Source organism: Salvelinus fontinalis, chromosome 15 (genome assembly GCF_029448725.1).
Source record: "Salvelinus fontinalis isolate EN_2023a chromosome 15, ASM2944872v1, whole genome shotgun sequence".
Classification (NCBI taxonomy): Eukaryota; Metazoa; Chordata; class Actinopteri; order Salmoniformes; family Salmonidae; genus Salvelinus; species Salvelinus fontinalis.
The window spans coordinates 20,955,491-20,976,191 of record NC_074679.1 but is presented as its reverse complement, the minus strand read 5'-3'; the positions used below and the strand labels follow the sequence as shown (position 1 = coordinate 20,976,191).

The 20,701-nt window shown below is 44.4% G+C and overlaps 1 protein-coding gene across 2 annotated transcripts in view; it reads left to right on the top strand.

The window, feature by feature from the left end:
* LOC129811527 (AT-rich interactive domain-containing protein 1B-like) overlaps positions 1 to 20,701 on the top strand; it is a 103,977-nt gene that overhangs the window by 31,541 nt on the left and 51,735 nt on the right. The gene's annotated exons all lie outside the window — the stretch shown is intronic.

The window sequence follows — 20,701 nt, the reverse complement described above, 5'->3', positions numbered from 1 at the left end:
AGTGTGTGTGTGTGTGTGTGTGCGTGTGCGTGTGCGTGTGCGTGTGCGTGTGTGTGTGTGTGTTAGAGATAGAGTCTTGTCTCTGTACGCATACTAGGACAATGGCTCAGTCAGTTTGGTTGGTTTTTAAACAACTGTGTTTGCTGCCAAAGCAGGCCAGTCTATTCTATAATTAGCCTGACCTGATGGTCAGAGTTTTAATGTGCCTCGCCAAGGTTTGTTGCACACATGGTGAGAGCAGATATGATATTGAGAAGGACAGACAGACAGTCTTTATTCTTTCTGATTACATTTATATTATAAACCAGGGATGGGGAACTGGCTTACAGGCCCTGAAAAATAAATACAAATAATAATAATAGTAAAATTGCATGAAATTAGTTTTAGAATTGCAAAATCTTCCGTCTGCCCATGGCAAAAAGTGTAGAATTGTAGCATTCTTGCTTTAAAACTTCAACATTTTCTTTACACCCCGTGGCAAAATGCTTAGAGAAAATTAACTCTAAAAGTCTAAAAACTGTCTCCGGGGGCTACTAAAATGTTTTGCTCTCAATGTGGGGGAGGGGGAATGGATGTGGGTACGCAGACCACTGAGGTTTAAAAAGAACTGGAGACTGCGTCCAAGATGTGCACCCATTGTTTTCAAGGCAGTCCACTCACTCACGCACACACACACACACACACACACACACACACACACACACACACACACACACACACACACACACACACACACACACACACACACACACACACACACACACACACACACACACACACACACAAAATTCAGCCATGGTGGCGGTGTATTCTGAAGTCAAGCCAGTACACAGCACTACACAATAATCCACGTACTTAAAAAAGCAGTAGAGGCTCAGCCCTTTGTGTCGTTTAAACTGTTTTCATTATTCACTCTAACATGCTCATGTTCAATATTATTTACTCTCCCATTCTCATGTTCAATATTATTTACTCTCCCATTCTCATGTTCAATATTATTTACTCTCCCATTCTCATGTTCAATATTATTTACTCTCCCATTCTCATGTTCAATATTATTTACTCTCCCATTCTCATGTTCAATATTATTTACTCTCCCATTCTCATGTTCAATATTATTTACTCTCCCATTCTCATGTTCAATATTATTTACTCTCCCATTCTCATGTTCAATATTATTTACTCTCCCATTCTCATGTTCAATATTATTTACTCTCCCATTCTCATGTTCAATATTATTTACTCTCCCATTCTCATGTTCAATATTATTTACTCTCCCATTCTCATGTTCAATTAATTTACTCTCCCATTCTCATGTTAAATATTATTTACTCTCCCATTCTCATGTTCAATATTATTTACTCTCCCATTCTCATGTTCAATATTATTTACTCTCCCATTCTCATGTTCAATATTATTTACTTTCCCATTCTAATGTTCAATATTATTTACTCTCCCATTCTCATTTTCAATATTATTTACTCTCCCATTCTCATGTTCAATATTATTTACTCTCCCATTCTCATGTTCAATATTATTTACTCTCCCATTCTCATGTTCAATATCTCATTTTCATTATTATTAGATCCCATGGTCTAGCCAGCATGGCTGGAGCTGTGTGTCTGTGTGTGTGCGTGTGTGTGTGTTTGGGTCTGTGTGTGCAGACTGACTGAGACTACAGACCACATCAGAGACTTCTTTCTACAGTTAAGCTGCTGCTACTGCTGCTGTAGGCTGCTTCTGGCTCACTGTGATGACATCAGCACGCTCGGGCGCCACATAAACACAGGCATCAGAGACCTACTGTAATGCAGTGAGTAGAGGGATGTAGATGGAAAACATGCATGCAGGCTAGCACTCACACAGATACACATGAGTGGGGATGCGCACACACACACAACGCACACACACCTTTCCATAACTGTGGACTCACTTCCAGAATATGTCGTGTAAAATACACACACACAGACAGACAGACACACACACACACACACACACACACACACACACACACACACACACACACACACACACACACACACACAGACAGACAGACAGACAGACAGACAGACAGACAGACAGACAGACACAGACACAGACACAGACACAGACACAGACACAGACACACAGACACACAGACACACAGACACACAGACACACAGACACACACAGACACAGACACAGACACAGACACAGACACAGACACAGACACACACACACACACACACACAACAAATTCCATTTTGGTCTTATGAAAATCAAGCTAATTACATGGGGAGAAAGTCCAAAGAGCCGCACAGAGCCGCAATGCAAAAATAATTAGCTAAATTATTGTTATCCCTCGTTATGGCCAAGGGAGGCCAAGGAAGCTAACTTCTAAAGTTATAATTATCTGGTGTTCACATTAAAGTGGAAGGCACCACAGTGAATTTGTGAAATATAACCAACTGAAAGTAATGAGTTTATATCTGGGGAGATAAAAGTGTTTGAATCATCAGATTCATCTTTACAGTGTGACGAGCAAGATAAATGGAGACTAGGCGATGAGAGAGAGGGTCAACAAGCAGAAGACAACTTCTCGTCTCTTCTCTGTTTGGTGCTGGAGCCAGTGTGGACCTGACAGAGACAATGGCATTTTTTCAATGTTTTGGAAATTGAATGCTAACTATTTTTGGCTTGGAAAAAGCTCAAAAATCATTATGATCTCATTTTAATGTTTAAAAAATGTATCCAAACCGAAATCTGTGATCATTTTTGAATCATCAAAATCAAACCGACCTCAAAAAGCACTGATCGCTTAGCAATACTACTATGTTGCCCAGTGTTATGAACAGAAATTACAGATCATTAATATTACATTGTATTGAATCATATTGTATTACACACTTCAGGGCCGGATTAAGAAATCATTGGCCCCGGCAGGCACGCAATCATTTTCTGTACTAAGATGCACTTTGATGCATGGTAAATATACTGTTGAGGAAAAGGCCACTTTATAATAAAGCGATATTAACATTTGCGATGTGGCATAGGCTATAGTTGAGTAGAGGCGTTTTTAGGATTTCCACACATGGGGAACATTTGCTAGCAGGGTACACATTATTTTTGCCTTTTAAAAAACGCATTTCATGCAATTCTACATAATTTACAGGTATTTATTTGTTTTTATTTAACTAGGCAAGTCAGATAAGAACAAAATCTTATTTCCAATGATGGCCTACATGATAGAAGACATTAGCTGAATCTTTTTTAATACTACAAAAATGACCTAAATGAGTGGCTATATACACTGAGAATACAAAATATTAAGAACACCTGCTTTTTCCATCACACCAGGAGAATCCAGGTGAAAACTATGATCCCTTATTGATGTCACTTGTTAAATACATTTTTAACTGACTTGCTTAGTTAAATAAAGGTTAAATGTAAAAAAAATATATATAATAATTAGTATAGATCCACTGTCAATGAAGACTGCACAAATGTCTGCATACTTGATTTGGGGAAACACTGGGGAGGTGCTTGGGCTGGTCCGGTTCAGTAAAGCCTCAAACATAAATTGTCCTCAACAGTGAAATAGGCTACTTAATGGGGAGGCAGAACACACCACAATTCAAACTGTTGTTAGAAAATAAAACTTGTGAGAAAATAATTTCAAATGGACAAGTTGACACATGACCTATAGATAATTAGCAGGCAGCATGTGTCTTGGTTTGAGGGCAGCGCTGGTTAACTATCCAAGTGGCGCAGTGGTCTAAGGCACTGCATCACAGTGCTAGAGGCGTCACTACAGATCCGGGTTCAGCGGTCTAAGGCACTGCATCACAGTGCTAGAGGCGTCACTACAGATCCGGGTTCAGCGGTCTAAGGCACTGCATCACAGTGCTAGAGGCGTCACTACAGATCCGGGTTCGCAGCCGGCCATGACTGGGAGACCTATTGAGGCAGCGGACATTGGCCCAGTGCCGTCCGGTGTGTCCTTGTCCCATCGCGCTCTAGCGACTCCTTGTGGCAGCCGGGCGCATGCATGCTGACTTCAGGCTGTACTGTGCTTTATAAATACATTTGATTGATTGATCGATTTATGGGACAAGACTGTAATTACCAATTAGATATCACGAAATTAGGGAGAAAAAAAGTGACAAAAAGTACCAAAATATATGAATAATAATAATTTCCAATCATATTTTGGAACAGTGAGTGCATTCTGACATCAAGCGCATATAAAAACTCACGTTGGGGCAATAAAATGACAAAAGTACTTACATTACATTTACTATTTAAAATTGCTGCTAATCGTCTTCTGCATCTCTCCGTATCTTTTATCGGAAAACAGTGACATTTGGTGCCTTTTTCCATTGATGTCCTCTATACTGTGCAGCCTTGCTCTTTTCCACTTTGCATAACTAACTTTTCCACCAGCTCTTTCTGTGACATCAAGCTCCGTATAAGGGCATATCGTGACATTTCTACCTAACAGGGTCTCCACCACGAGGGCGAACATGGGCAGTTGTTACCTATTTCCTCGGCTGTGGCAGTAAGCTACATAAAATAGTGATGTATAATAATCGCAAATGTTTTAGGTGGAAAAGTACACATTCCTGACTCAAAACCAATAGTACCTTTATCCAAAAATTGCTATTTCTGCTGTCTGCTTTCAATACAACAATCATTTTTTTAATGAATTCACAGGCAACCAAGCAGAGCAAGGCTTGCATCCTGCAACGTCAGTAGTCACATGACCTGTTTTTGCTGTTTTGCTGTTTCAGTACAGCACTACAGGGAGAGAGAGAGATATAGAGATAAAACTCAGCTGAACTAGTTTCAATGTATGGAATCACTTGGGAGTTTCTGGATTTTGGATAAACTTCTCCTTTAAATATTTCAGTAAAATTATCATCCTTTTTTACCCCCAGTAAGAAACTTCTAGCCATTGGCTGCTAAAAGCTAAGAACTACTAACTAACTGGCAAGAACAAAAACAGTCAACAACTTCGGGAGTACAGAACCCTAGAAATCAGCCAAAAGCCTTCTAGTGGATAAAGTAAGAACTGGTGAAAATGCACAGTCAAAGAGGAGAATAATTATTGTAAAGAAAAGGAAAAAAATAAAAGAGGCACACTAAGAGCGGGGTTCTCTGCCTCCTGTCTAGGTGTCTCTGTGTGGATAGAGGATACAGGTATCTCTGCTGGCTTGTGGATTAGTTCTATCCCAGGTTTAGTCCTCTCCCTTGGGGGTTGAGCTGCCCTGACCACCCCTCAGCCTGGAGCATTAGAGGGAGATGGTGGGAAAGGACTGGCAGCGCCTCCAGTTATTAACTCTCTCTCTCTCTCGCGCTCTCTCTCTCTCTCTCTCTCTCTCTCTCTCTCGCGCTCTCTCTCTCTCTCTCTCTCTCTCGCGCTCTCTCTCTCTCTCTCTCTCTCTCTCTCTCTCTCTCTCTCTCTCGCGCTCTCTCTCTCTCTCGCGCTCTCTCTCTCTCTCTCTCTCTCTCTCTCTCTCTCTCTCTCTCTCTCTCTCTCTCTCACACACACACACACACTCCACCTTTCCATGACTGTGGACTCACTTCCAGAATATGTCATGTAAAATACACACACACACACACACACACACACACACACACACACACACACACACACACACACACACACACACACACACACACACACACACACACACACACACACACACACACACACACACACACACACACACACACGCCCATCCCCAACTCTCCTCAGCAGACTCACACAGTCAATTAAAGTGATCTGTCTCTCCCACCTCTCTTTTAAACAGCCATGGTAGGCAAGCAGGAGGCAAGCAGGAGGCAAGCAGGAGGCAAGCACAGGTACTAAACTATGTTTTATCTCTGAAGGAAAGCCTCCGCCCTCAAGCAAATGTGGCGCTGCGTTCAGTCAGGTAGAGTAAATGTGTGTGTGTGTGTGATGTGACAGAGGCAGCGTCCACAGGAGGCAGAACAAACAGCGCAGGGAGCCAGGCAGAAGGACCTGTCTCAGGACGAGACGGATGTTTGTTTGGAAGTAGAATGAACTTGAAAGTAAAAAGGCTGTCAATTCCACTGTAATTTCCTGTGATGTCAAAGTTGGCAGACAGAAAGGAAAAGGAATTTGAAGGAAACGTTAGCGTTTGATGTGTCGGAGGGGAGGGGGAGAGATTGTCTGTGAAATGAAAGAGGGAAAATGTGTCAACAAGCCAGTGAGGAACCATTACCTGTGTCTGCTGCTTGTTCTGACACAGACTCGCCTCGGCCAAGTTAATAGAATCCAACCATTAGACTGGAGTGGAAATGTGGCTGTGGCCAGCGTCCATTCTTCCACTGGTGAAGACCTCTGTCCTTTCTGCTTGCCTTTTCTTTCCACTGCTACTTGGAAAGCTTTTCATTCAAAGAAACGTGTGTTTTTTCCTCTCTTCTGTTCGTACATTCAACCTTGAAGTTATTTTTTCTGGTTCCTCCCGCACCATAAAAAGTGTATCCCACTCTCCCAGATGGGCTCCCATCACCTCTGTGTCATGGCTATCGACTGCAGGGAATTAGCTGGGTAATTTATGGCATTGATTGAGGCGTGTTGGTGAGGAACACTTGGAGCCGGTGTAATCACTAAGGAGCCTGGCTGCTGTCTCTGGGGTTAATGTACTGAGCGCTGGTCAGCCTGATGGATGGCTGAGAGGGACACATCAATTACACCAGGAAGTCAGAGAGGACCGGGGCTGGTGAGGGCCCATGGTGGGGGCCAGTGGAGGATGGTGGGGGCCGGCGATGGGGGCCGATGGCCCTTTGAAAGGCTTTTTGAAATGTTGAAGGCTGCTCTTCAAAGTCCTCCTGCTTTTCCTTCTCATCTACCACTCTCCTCTACCCCTCCCCTTCTCATCTACCACTCCTCTTCTCTACATCTCTCCTCTACCCCTCTCATCCACCCCTCCCCTCTACCCCTCTTCTCCTCATCTACCACTCTCCTCTATCCCTCCCCTTCTCATCTACCACTCCTCTTCTCTACATCTCTCCTCTACTCTCTCATCCACCCCTCACCTCTACCCCTCTCCTCCTCATCCACCCCGCTTCTCTACATCTCTCCTCCACCCCTCTCCTCCTCATCTACCACTCTCCTCTACCCCTCTCCTCCTCATCCACCCCTCTTCTCTACATCTCTCCTCCACCCCTCTCATCCACCCCTCCCCTCTACCCCTCTCCTAATCATCTAGCACTCTCCTCTACCCCTCTCCTCCTCATCCACCCCTCTCCTCCTCATCTACCACTCTCCTCTACCCCTCCTCCTCATCCACCCCTCTTCTCTACATCTCTCCTCCACCCCTCTCATCCACCCCTCTTCTCTACATCTCTCCTCCACCCCTCTCCTCCTCATCTACCACTCTCCTCTACCCCTCTCCTCCTCATCCACCCCTCTTCTCTACATCTCTCCTCCACCCCTCTCATCCACCCCTCCCCTCTACCCCTCTCCTCCTCATCTAGCACTCTCCTCTACCCCTCTCCTCCTCATCCACCCCTCTCCTCCTCATCTACCACTCTCCTCTACCCCTTCTCATCTACCACTCCTCTTCTCTACATCTCTCCTCCACCCCTCTCATCCACCCCTCTCCTATACCCCTCTCCTCTCCTCCACCCCTCTCCTCTACATCTCTCTTCCACCCCTGTCACCCACCCCTCTCATCTGCATCTCTCCTCCACCCCACCCCTCTCCTCTACATCTCTCCTCTACCACCTTCTCCTTTACCCCTCTACACCTCTCCTCTACCCTTTCCTAGAAACCCCTCTCCTCTACCCCTCTCATCCCCCCCTCCTCTACCCCTCTCATCCCCCCTCCTCTAACCCTCTCATCCACCCCCCTCCTCTACCCCTCTCATCCAACCCTCCTCTACACCTATCCTCCACCCTGCTCATCCACCCCTCTCCTCCACCCCTCTCATCCACCCCTCTCCTCCACCCCTCTCCTCTACACCTATCCTCTAACCCTCTCATCTAACCCTCTTCTCCACCCCTCTCACCCTCTCCTTCCACCACTCTCACCCTCTCCTCCACCCTTCTCCTTTTCTCCTTTCACCCTCTCCTCTATCCCCCTCCTCTACCCCTCTCACCCTTTCCTCCCCCCCTTTATTCCTCTCCTCTCACCCTCTCCTCTCCTGCTCTCCTCTCCCCCTCTCCTCTTCTCCTCACACCCTCTCCTATCCCCGTCTCCTTTTCTCCTTTCACCCTCTCCTCTACCCCGCTCCTCCACCCCTCTCACCCTCTCCTCCACCACTCTCCTCTCCCCCTCTCCTCTCCCCCTCTCCTCCACCCCTCTCCTCTTCTCCTCTCACCCTCTCATCTCCCCCTCTCCTCCACCCCTCTCGTCTTCTCCTCTCCCCCTCTCCTCTCCCCCTCTTGTCCACCCCTCTACCCAGGGACCCAAGGAATAATTTCCAAACCACAATTAAAACAGGAGACATTAAGAGGGATGGAGAGAAGGATAGAGGAAAGTAAAGAAAGAGGAAGGATGGAGAGAAGAGGACGGCGGTACGGTGAAGCAGCCAGGAGATGTATGGAGGCTGATTCATTAAGGTTCCTCCTGCTGCAGAATAGATTACGTTTCTGGATCAATTCAATTAGTGGGAACCCTGCGCACGTCAGTGGCTCCAATGGCCTGCTCTCATTTGTTACGTTTATTACCTACTGTTCTATAGGCCCCAGCCAATCAGCCGTGAGGAGCAGGACGCCATGCGTTCATTAGCTACAGATAAAAACGTCTTTGCACGTCGTCCCTCACACAGCCAACTTGTTGGTTTTCCATTCAAGCCCAGCGTCAGTTGTATTGAGGTACAGTTTGCCTGTCTCTTCCATTTAAATGTCTGCTGTCGCTTGTGAAGAATGTTTGAATAGGTTGGGAACTGCTCCTGTTTTTGAAGCTGCCCCCATTTTTGTGGAGTGTAGTAGAACAATGCTACTGTAGTTCGGCCTAAATTGGTGAATTGAATCCAGATTCAACATGCCCTCCCTAATGCTTTGGATTCAGACAGATTTCTAATACAGTCACTAATGGCCGATAGTGGGAGTACGTTCTCTCTGTGTGTCATAATGGCCAATGACTCTGATAGCTGATGGCTCATTACTCCCAGAAGCAACAACACTCACTGTGATATTTTGTATTGCCTTTATTTGTGCTGAAAGCCTACAAACAGCAGGACAGATTAAAAATAGTATCTGCCATTTAGCATTGTGCCAGATGGAAAGAGGGGGGGTTGGAGAGAGAGAGAAAAAGAAAGAGAGAAGTAGAAGGATAGAGCGATTGTGTGTGGGAGAGAGAGTGGGAGAGAGAGAGAGAGATTAGGGCTAGATTAGTTTGGCTGTGCTGAGATTCATCTTTCTCTCGCTCCACATTACAGATAGATTTATACAGGTCAGGTCTGCCTTTACAGACCACAGTTTGTCTTGCATTTAGACTGGGCTAAATACTGCCGATATTCACACTCTCCCATCCCATCCACTCTCTAGATACTTGGAGGAACATTAATAAGCATCAATTAATTATTTATAAGTAGTGTGTACTAGGTAATAGAGTATTTAAGCATATTTAAACATCTACCATGCATGAGAGCATGTAACACGCATTATACACATTGATTAGCATTGTACAGGGAAGATGCAAGATGGTCGCCTCGCTTCGAGTTCTTAGGAAACTATGCAGTATTTTGTTTTGTTATGTATTATTTCTTACATTGATACCCCAGGAAATCTTAAGTCTTATTACATACAGTCGGGAAGAACTATTGGATATAAGAGCAACGTCAACTTAGCAACATTACGACCAGGAATACGACTTTCCCGAAGCAGATCCTCTCTTCGGACCACCACCCAGGACAATGGAGCTAATTCCAGTAGGCGATCCAAAACAACGATGCCTCAGAAGAGGCAGACGGAGCGGTCTTTTGGTCAGGCTCCGTAGACGGGCACATCGCTCACGAGTATACTACTAGCCAATGTCCAGTCTCTTGACAACAAGATAGATGAAATTCGAGCAAGGGTGGCCTTCCAGAGAGACATCAGAGATTGTAACATTCTCAGTTTCACCGAAACATGGATGTCTCAGAAAATGTTGTCGGAATCGGTTCAGCCCCCGGGCTTCTCCATGCATCGCGCAGACAGAGTTTAACACCTCTCTGGGAAGAGTAAGGACAGAGGTGTATGCTTCATGATTAACGACTCATGGTGTAATCATAACAATATACAGGAACTCAAGTCCTTCTGCTCACCCAACCTAGAATTCCTTACAATCAAATGCCGGCCATTTTACCTACGAAGAGAATTATCGTCAGTTATAGTCACAGCTGTGTACATTCCCCCTCAAGCAGACACCAAGCCAGCCCTCAAGGAACTTCACTGGACTCTATGTAAACTGGAAACTATATATCCGAAGGCTGAATTTATTGTAGCTGGGGATTTTAACAAAGCAAATTTGAGATCAATGTTACCTAAATTTTATCAGCGTATTGATTGCATGACACATAGGGTTAATAGTCTCGACCACTGCTACTCTAACTTCCACGATGCATGCAAAGCCCTCCCCCGCAAATCCAACCACGACGCCATCTTGCTCGTGACGGCTTAAAGGCAGAAACTCAAACAGGATGTACCAGTGACGAGAACCATTCAATGCTGGACTGACTACGCTCCAAGATTGTTTTGATCACGTGGACTGGAATATGTTCCAGTCAGCCTCAGAGAACAACATTGATCTATTAGCTGCCTCGGTGAGTGCGTTTATAAACAAGTGCATTGGGGATGTCGTAACCACTGTGACTATTAAAACTTACCCTAACCAGAAACTGTGGATAGATGGCGGTAATTGCGCAAAACTTAAAGCGCGATCCACCGCATTTAACCATGGAAAGATGACTGGGAATATGACTGAATATAAACAGTGTAGTTATTCCCTCCGCAAGGCAATCAAACAAGTGAAATGCCGGTACAGAGACAAGGTGGAGTCGCAAGTCAAAGGCTCAGATATGAGACATATGTGGCAGGGTCTACAGGAAATCATGGATTACAAAAAGAAAACCAGCCATGTTACGGACACTGACGTCAGGCTTCCAGACAAACTAAACATCTTCTTTGCCCGCTTTGAGGATAATACAGTGCCACTGTCGCAGATCGCTAACAAAGACTGCGCCCCCCCACTCTCCTTCTCAGTGGCTGACGTGAGTAAAACACTTAAACATGTTAACCCTCGCAAGGCTGGTGGCCCAGACGGCATCCCTAGCCACCTCCTCAGAGCATGCGCAGACCAGCTGGCTGGTGTGTTTACAGACATATTTAAATCACACCCTATCCCAGTCTGTTGTCCCCATATGCTTCAAGATGGCTACCATTGTTCCTGTACCCAAGAAAGCAAAGATATTCTCAACTAAGTGACTACCGCCCCGTAGCACTCACTTCTGTCATCATGAAGTGCTTTGAGAGGCTAGTCAAGGATCATATCACCGCCACCTTACCGGCCACCCTAGACTTACTTCAGTTTGCATACCGCCCCAACATGTCCACAGATGACGCAATCGCCATCACACTGAACACTGCCCTATCCCATCTGGACAAGAAGAATACCTATGTAAGAATGCTGTTCATTGACAACAGCTCAGCATTCCACACCATAGTACCCTCCAAGCTCATCATCAAGCTGGAGGCCCTGGGTCTCAACCCCTCCCTGTGCAACTGGGTCCTGGACTTTCTGACGGGCCGCCCCCAGGTGGTGAAGGTAGGAAACAACATCTCCACTTCACTGACCTTCAACACTGGGGCCCCACAAGGGTGTGTGCTCAGCCCTCTCCTGTACTCCCTGTTCACCCACGACTGAGTGGCCATGCACGCCTCCAACTCAATCATCAAGTTTGCAGACGACACAACGGTAGTGGGCTTGATCACCAACAACGACAAGACAGCCTACAGGGAGGAGGTGAGGGCACTCAGAGTATGGTGTCAGGAAAATAACCTCTCACTCAACATCAACAAAACAAAGGAGATGATCGTGGAAACAGCAGAGGGAGCACCCCCCTATCCACATCGAAAGGTCAGCAGTGGAGAAGGTGGAAAGTTTTAAGTTCCTGGGCGTACACATCACAGACAAACTGAAATGGTCCACCCACACAGACAGTGTGGTGAAGAAGGCGCAACAGTGCCTCTTCAACCTCAGGAGGCTGAAGAAATTTCGATTGTCACTCAAAACCCTGACTAACTTTTACAGATGCACAATTGAGAGCATCCTGTCGGGCTGTATCACAGCCTGGTATGGTAACTGTACTGCCCTCAACCTCAAGGCTCTCCAGAGGATAGTGAGGTCTGCACAACGCATCACCAGGGGCAAACTACCTGCCCTCCATGACACCTACTGTCACGATCGTCTGTTGAAGAAATGGACCAAGGGACAGCGTTGTGAGTGTACATACTTCTTTATTAACGATGTCGCCAACAAAATAATAAACCTCCAAACGAACCGTGAAGCCAACGTAGTGCTCACAGGCAACTAAACATGGATGACTACCCAGAAAACCAACATGGAAAATGGCAACCTAAATAGGCTCCCCAATCAGAGACAACGATAAACAGCTGTCTCTGATTGGGAACCCATTCAGCCCACCATAAACCTACATACCCCTAGACAATACAAATCCCCATAGAAAAACAAAAAAACCCTAGACAAGACAAAAACCCTGGCCAATACAAAAACTAAACAAACCACCCTTGTCACACCCTGACCTAACCAAATAATAAAGAAAACAAATATAACTAAAGTCAGGGCGTGACAGTATCCCCCGCCCCCCAAAGGTGCGGACTCCCGGCCGCAAACCTAAACCTATATGGGAGGGTCTGGGTGGGCATTTCTCCGCGGTGGCGGCTCTGGTGAGGGACGTAGACGCCGCTCCACCTCTGGCTTGGCCCATTTAGGTGGCGCCTCTAGTGCGGGGACCCTCGCCGCCGACCCCGGACTGGGGACCCTCATAGCGGGCCCCGAACTGCGCGGCGTCGCCGGAGGCTCCGGGCTGGAGGCCATCTCTGGAGGCTTCGTGCCATGTCTCACCCCTGGAGGCTTCTTGACATGGATCATCACTGGAGGTTTCTTGCCATGGATCATCACTGGAGGCTTTGTGCCATGGATCATCACTGGAGGCTTCGTGCAATGGATCATCACTGGAGGCTTCGTGCCATGGATCACCACTGGAGGCTTCTTGCCATGGATCATCACTGGAGGCATCTTGCCATGGATCATCACTGGAGGCTTCTTGCCATGGATCATCACTGGAGGCTTCGTGCCATGGATCATCACTGGAGGCTTCTTGCCATGGATCATCACTGGAGTGGAGAGACACACAGGGGGCCTTGTCCTTGGCCGAGGCACCGGATACACTGGGCCGTGGAGGCGCACTGGAGGTCTCGAGCGCAGAGCTAGCACAACTCGTGTGTGCACACCAGGAGCCTCACGTTTCGTTTGTTCTTGTGCTTTATTGTTTTGTTTGGTGAGTTTCAATTTATTAAATTATGTTGACCTCTACGCACGCTGCGCCTTGGTCTACTCATTCTGACGATCGCGACAACTTTAAATAATGCCACTTTAATAATGTCTAGATATCTTACATTACTCACATCACATGTATATATTCTGTATTGAGACACAATCACTGGATACTTTAACAAATGGATCACTAGTCACTTAAACAACATCACTTTAAATAATGCCACTTTAATAATGTTTACATATCTTACATTACTTATATTACATGTATATACTGTATTTTATACCATCTTTTGCACCTTGTTTATGCCGCTCGGGCCATCGCGCATCCATATACTTACATGTACATATTCTCATTCACCCTTTTAGATTTGTGTGTATTAGGTAGTTATTGGGGAATTGTTAGATTACTTGTTAGATATTACTGGACTGTCGGAACTAGAAGCACAAGCATTTCGCTACACTCGCATTAACATCTGCTAACCATGTGTATGTGACCAATAAAATGTGATTTGATTACAGTAGGTGTTATGCTTGTCGTCTTTCTGATTCACATTTGTTAATGTGTTTCTAAATGTGATTGTCTCAGACATGCGCTGTCAGATCTGCACTAGTCACACTCACAGAACTAGAATGACATTCTATTTGTATGGTCACACTCACAGAACTAGAATGACATTCTACTTGTATGGTCACACTCACAGAACTAGAATGACATTCTATTTGTATGGTCACACTCACAGAACTAGAATGACATTCTATTTGTATGGTCACACTCACAGAACTAGAATGACATTCTACTTGTATGGTCACACTCACAGAACTAGAATGACATTCTATTTGTATGGTCACACTCACAGAACTAGAATGACATTCTACTTGAATGGTCACACTCACAGAACTAGAATGACATTCTATTTGTATGGTCACACTCACAGAACTAGAATGACATTCTACTTGTATGGTCACACTCACAGAACTAGAATGACATTCTATTTGTATGGTCACACTCACAGAACTAGAATGACATTCTATTTGTATGGTCACACTCACAGAACTAGAATGACATTCTACTTGTATGGTCACACTCACATAACTAGAATGACATTCTATTTGTATGGTCACACTCACAGAACTAGAATGACATTCTATTTGTATGGTCACACTCACAGAACTAGAATGACATTCTATTTGTATGGTCACACTCACAGAACTAGAATGACATTCTATTTGTATGGTCACACTCACAGAACTAGAATGACATTCTATTTGTATGGTCACACTCACAGAACTAGAATGACATTCTATTTGTATGGTCACACTCACAGAACTAGAATGACATTCTATTTGTATGGTCACACTCACAGAACTAGAATGACATTCTATTTGTATGGTCACACTCACAGAACTAGAATGACATTCTATTTGTATGGTCACACTCACAGAACTAGAATGACATTCTATTTGTATGGTCACACTCCTGTAGCGGCTGATAGGTCACAATGTCACTGCCCGAAATTCAATTAAATTTGCATTATTGGCATGACGTAACAATGTACATATTGCCAAAGCTTATTTTGGATATTTACAATATAAAAATGAGAATCAAAATTGTCAACGGGACAACAGTAACAACAATAACCAAGTGTCAAAATAACCATCCATTCAACAGTATTTGCTGCCAGGCTTTAAAGACAGTAAAGAAACCTTGAATAAGGGTTTCAAATTTGGGGAAATGACACTCTAATTGTTTTATATTTTTGACATTTTGTCAGGAAATGCAGCTCCGTATCAGGTTCTGCTGTTGTGTTTTTTCCCCACTCTTTTTCTGGGCCTCAGAGTGGGGTCAGGAGTTTAGTGGGTAAAACATTTGAATCGGTGGAACCATCCCAGAGCTTGGAGGTACACAGTGCTGCTTCCACATAACAGAGCATTATTAACCTCTCCTCTCTCTCCTCAGACATCTCCATTACAGCCCCCTGCACCGCACCGCACCACAGCCAGTTAGCAATACCGACCAACAATACAGCTAACTGTCTGCCTGTCTGCCCTGGTTTTTATCCATTGATTGAAGCGTGATAGAAAAGGGCAGAACAGAGAGGCACAGCACAGTGTCTCAAACACACACACCCACAACACACACACAAACACAAACACAAACACACACACACACACACACACACACACACACACACACACACACACACACACACACACACACACACACACACACACACACACACACACACACACACACACACACACACACACACACACACACACACACACACACACACACACACACAGCAGCCTCTGAGCGGAAGGAAACAGCAGCCAAGGCTAAAGGAACACAATACAACGCTGTCCAATTCACTCAATCAATGAAATACTATCAGCTCCCACTCGTTTAGCCAGTGTCAGTCTCAGGCTGGATTCAAGCTGCAGATGTAACGTTGACATCAGGCCAATATGAGCCCCTATCAGGCTGCAGCACTGTTGATTTAAAATGTTTAATGGAATGGAAATTTGTTTGGACAAATGGACATTTGTTAGTGATGTTTTTCAGTATCTTTCTTGCATTGAAAATCTTTTATAACCAGTAACATTAATACATCAGTTAAAGGTAGAGCCAGGAACCTCTGGCCTCATGTTATAGACTACAACTAGGGCTGAGAGTTTTTCCTGGTCAGTTAATGTGGTCAGAAAAAACAAACTGTTAATACATTAATAATAGCACTGGGGAGAGTATCCCCCCTCTCCCTCTCTCTGGTGAGGCTCTCCAAGGGCAGCTCATTCTTGAGGTGTCAAGTGGCACGATAGAGAGAGAGGAGAAGAGATAGAAGAGGGAAACAAGGAGAGCCAGGGTAATCGAGAGTCAGAGAAGAGGTGCTGAAAAAAGGGAGAGAGAGAGGAGGAGAGAGAGATAGGAGAAGAGGGGAGGAGAGGAGAGGAGGAGAACAGAGGGGAGAGAGAGAGGAAAAGAGGGGTCAAAAGGAAGGGAGAGAGAGGAGAAAAAGGGAGGGGAGAGAGAGGAGAAGAGCTAGGAGGAGAGAGAGTAGAAGAGAGGAGAGAATAGGGGGAGAGAGAGGAGAAGAGAGAAGAGAAGAGGTGAGGAAAGAGAGGAGAAGAGTGGAGAAAGAGGGGTCAGAGGGAAAGAGAGAGAGGAGAAGAGAGGGGAGCGAGGAGAAGAGGGGAGTAGAGAGAGGGAGAAGAGGGGAGGAGAGAGAGAAGAGAAGAGGGAAAGAGAAAAGGGGAGAGAGAGGGGAGAAGAGGGGTCGAAAGGAAGGGAGAGAGAGGAGAAGAGGGGAGGAGAGAGAGGAGGAGAACAGAGGGGAGAGAGAGGAGAAGATATGAGAGAGAGAGGAGATGAGAGGAGGAGAGAGAGGGTAGAAGAGGGGAGGAGAGAGAGAAGAGAAGAGGGAAAGAGAGGAGGGGAGAGAGAGAGGAGAAGAGAGAAGAGGAGGGGGAATGGAGATCAGAGGAGGCAGTTGGAGGTTAGTCACCTTGGCAGCCACGGTAGGCCATGTAATCTCCCCTATGTTTAATCATGAGCTCAGATTGTTGATCGCCTCAGCGGCCAGGGTGCATCTCATTTTGGAGCTCACCGCTGCCCCGGCACGCACACACATTTATGCAGGGTAAAATGAAAAGAGAGCTATAATGCAGCTATCTATCTAACTCCATATCAGCAGCCTATAGTGCTAACTCAGAGAAATACCTGAGGGTATCAGCTCCTCACCTGACCTGAATTTACTGGCTGATGGGGCTTTCATCTAGAAACATCCTGTTAACCTTGGTTAACAGCTCTGACTATGAGGTTGGCTCAGTACGCACGCCTGTCGTTGAAACGGGAGCTAGAGAGAGAACGTCAATGATATTTCATCTGAGGTGGAACTGATTGTGCATTGACATGGTGTATTATAGACCTAGCTGTACTGTACTGTAGATTATGTAGTTTATGGTGTTGCTTGTGGTTTCCAGTTCTCTTTCATCTCTGTGGTTCCTCTGGTCTTTCTCCTTCTCTTGGACCCTGTTGTGTCTCAAAGCAGTCATCCTCTCTTAGGGTGTTCCCTCTCTCCCTTTCCACCCTACCCTCTCCTCTTTCCCCCTCTGTCTCTCACCCTTTCTCCGCTCTCCCACTATCTTCCTCTCTCTCTCCTCTCCCCCTCTTCCTCTCGGACTCTTCCACACTCTCCCCTCTCCCCCACTTCCTCTCTCTCCTCTTCCCCTCTCGCCCCTCTCCCCCTTTTCCTCTCCCTCTTCCTCTCGGACTCTTCCACACTCTCCCCTCTCCCCCACTTCCTATCCCTCCTCTTCCTCTCTCTCCCCCACTTCCTCTCTCTCCTCTTCCCCTCTCGCCCCTCTCCCCCTTTTTCTCTCCCTCTTCCTCTCCCTCCTCTTCCCCTCTCCCCCTCTTCCTCTCCCTCTCCCTTCTCTTTCCGTCCCTTATTCTCTGTCTCTGAAGTGCTTACAGGGTTGTGATCCTTAGCAAGGGGGTTAGCCGCGGTAGCGTGCTAAATGCTAAAACGGTCCTCTGTATGCCTGTCATGTCTGTTCAGGCTGCTTACGGCTGCAACACCGCTCTGGTTGGCTGGATCCATATGTCACTCATATAGGCAACCTGTGCTCTGGCAACGGCCCGGTATTTCCACAGGGATAGAATTATGAAAATTCAGTCTATGCTCATTGGCCCAATTGAATTACAAGCAGGTTTCTCTCTCTCCGCATCTGCCGAAAGGTTCTAAACGGGTCGTAGTGGCGATGTCGCCCGCAACAGGGCTCAGCCAGGGTTACCAAGGCGGCAGCAGGACTGTTTCCATGGGCGACAGGCATATATCATTGTCTGCTTTTGTTTTCTCATGTCTTTTGTTTTCGTAGAGCTCTGATGGAATGTTGGGATTCTTCTGCGGCATTGTCCTTTTTAATTGGTCTGCGTTTCTCCTGTTTGAAGCTCAAGCATTTTTTATCATATCAGTATTTCATTTTATGGTGAATTATTTGCTTCACAAAACATAAAGGATGTCTGTTTCTACTAACACCAGTCATTTATGTGCTGTTGAGTTTCAGGATCTGTACTCTTTATTGCAAAACGCTGTGTGTTGTTGACTGAGATAGTCTTTATTTTATGAGGCAAGTCAGATAAGAACAAAGTCTTATTTACAATGACAGCCTAATGGGTAGCTGACTTGTTCAAACAACAGATGTTTACCTTATCAGCTTGGGGATTCGATCCAGCAACCTTTAGGTTACTGGCCCAACGCTCTAACCACTAGGCTACCTGCCGCCACGACTCTGCAGGACTCAGCAAATATTGGAGCAGATATTGTGTGCTTGTCTTGTATAATCTAGTCTATAACAGACAGAAAACACTTTTCAGCTCTCAGGAAACACCTGACTGAAACATGAGATGTGTCTGTTGTTTTTCTCTTCCTCCTATGATTTAGGATTTATATTTGATCCCGTTAGCTGTTGAAGAAGCAGCTATTCTTCCTGCGGTCCACACAAAACACAGGACATGACAAAACACAAAACACAGGACAAGACAAAACACAGAACACAAAACACAAAACACAGGACATGACAAAACACAAAACACTAATGGACAGGAACAGCAACACAAACTAAGACCACTATAACTGAAGAACAATACGACTAAAGAACAATACGACTAAAGAACAATACGAATAAAGAACAATACGAATAAAGAACAATACGAATAAAGAACAATATAAATAAAGAACAATATGAATAAAGAACAATACGAATAAAGAACAATACGAATAAAGAACAATGCGACTAAAGAACAATGCGACTAAAGAACAATACGAATAAAGAACAATACGACTAAAGAACAATACGACTAAAGAACAATACGACTAAAGAACAATACGACTAAAGAACAATACGAATAAAGAACAATACGAGTAAAGAACAATACGAATAAAGAACAATACGACTAAAGAACACTATGACTAAATAATAATACGACTAAAGAACAATACGACTAAAGAACAATACGACTAAAGAACAATACGCCTAAAGAACAATACGAATAAAGAACAATACGAATAAAGAACAATACGAATAAAGAACAATACGACTAAAGAACAATACGAATAAAGAACAATACGCCTAAAGAACAATACGAATAAAGAACAATACGAATAAAGAACAATACGAATAAAGAACAATACGACTAAAGAACACTACGACTAAAGAACACTATGACTAAAGAACACTACGACTAAAGAACAATACGACTAAAGAACAATACGACTAAAGAACAATACGACTAAAGAGCAATACGACTAAAGAACAATATGACTAAAGAACACTACGACTAAAGAACACTACGACTAAAGAACAATACGAATAAAGAACAATACGAATAAAGAACAATACGACTAAAGATCAATACGAATAAAGAACAATACGACTAGAGAACACTAAGACTAAAGAACAATACGACTAAAGAACAATACGACTAAAGAACACTACGACTAAAGAACACTACGACTAAAGAACAATACGACTAAAGAACAATACGACTAAAGAACACTACGACTAAAGAACACTACGACTAAAGAACACTACGACTAAAGAACACTACGACTAAAGAACAATACGACTAAAGAACTACACGACTAAAGAACAATACGCCTAAAGAACAATACGAATAAAGAACAATACGAATAAAGAACAATACGAATAAAGAACAATACGACTAAAGAACACTACGACTAAAGAACACTATAACTAAAGAACACTACGACTAAAGAACAATACGACTAAAGAACAATACGACTAAAGAACAATACGACTAAAGAACAATATGACTAAAGAACACTACGAATAAAGAACACTACGACTAAAGAACAATACGAATAAAGAACAATACGACTAAAGATCAATACGAATAAAGAACAATACGACTAGAGAACACTAAGACTAAAGAACAATACGACTAACGAACAATACAACTAAAGAACTATACGACTAAAGAACAATACGACTAAAGAACAATAAGAATAAAGAACAATATGACTAAAGAACAATACGAATAAAGAACAATATGAATAAAGAACAATATGACTAAAGAACAATATGAATAAAGAACAATACGAATAAAGAACAATACGAATAAAGAACAATACGAAAAAAGAACACTATGACTAAAGAACAATACGA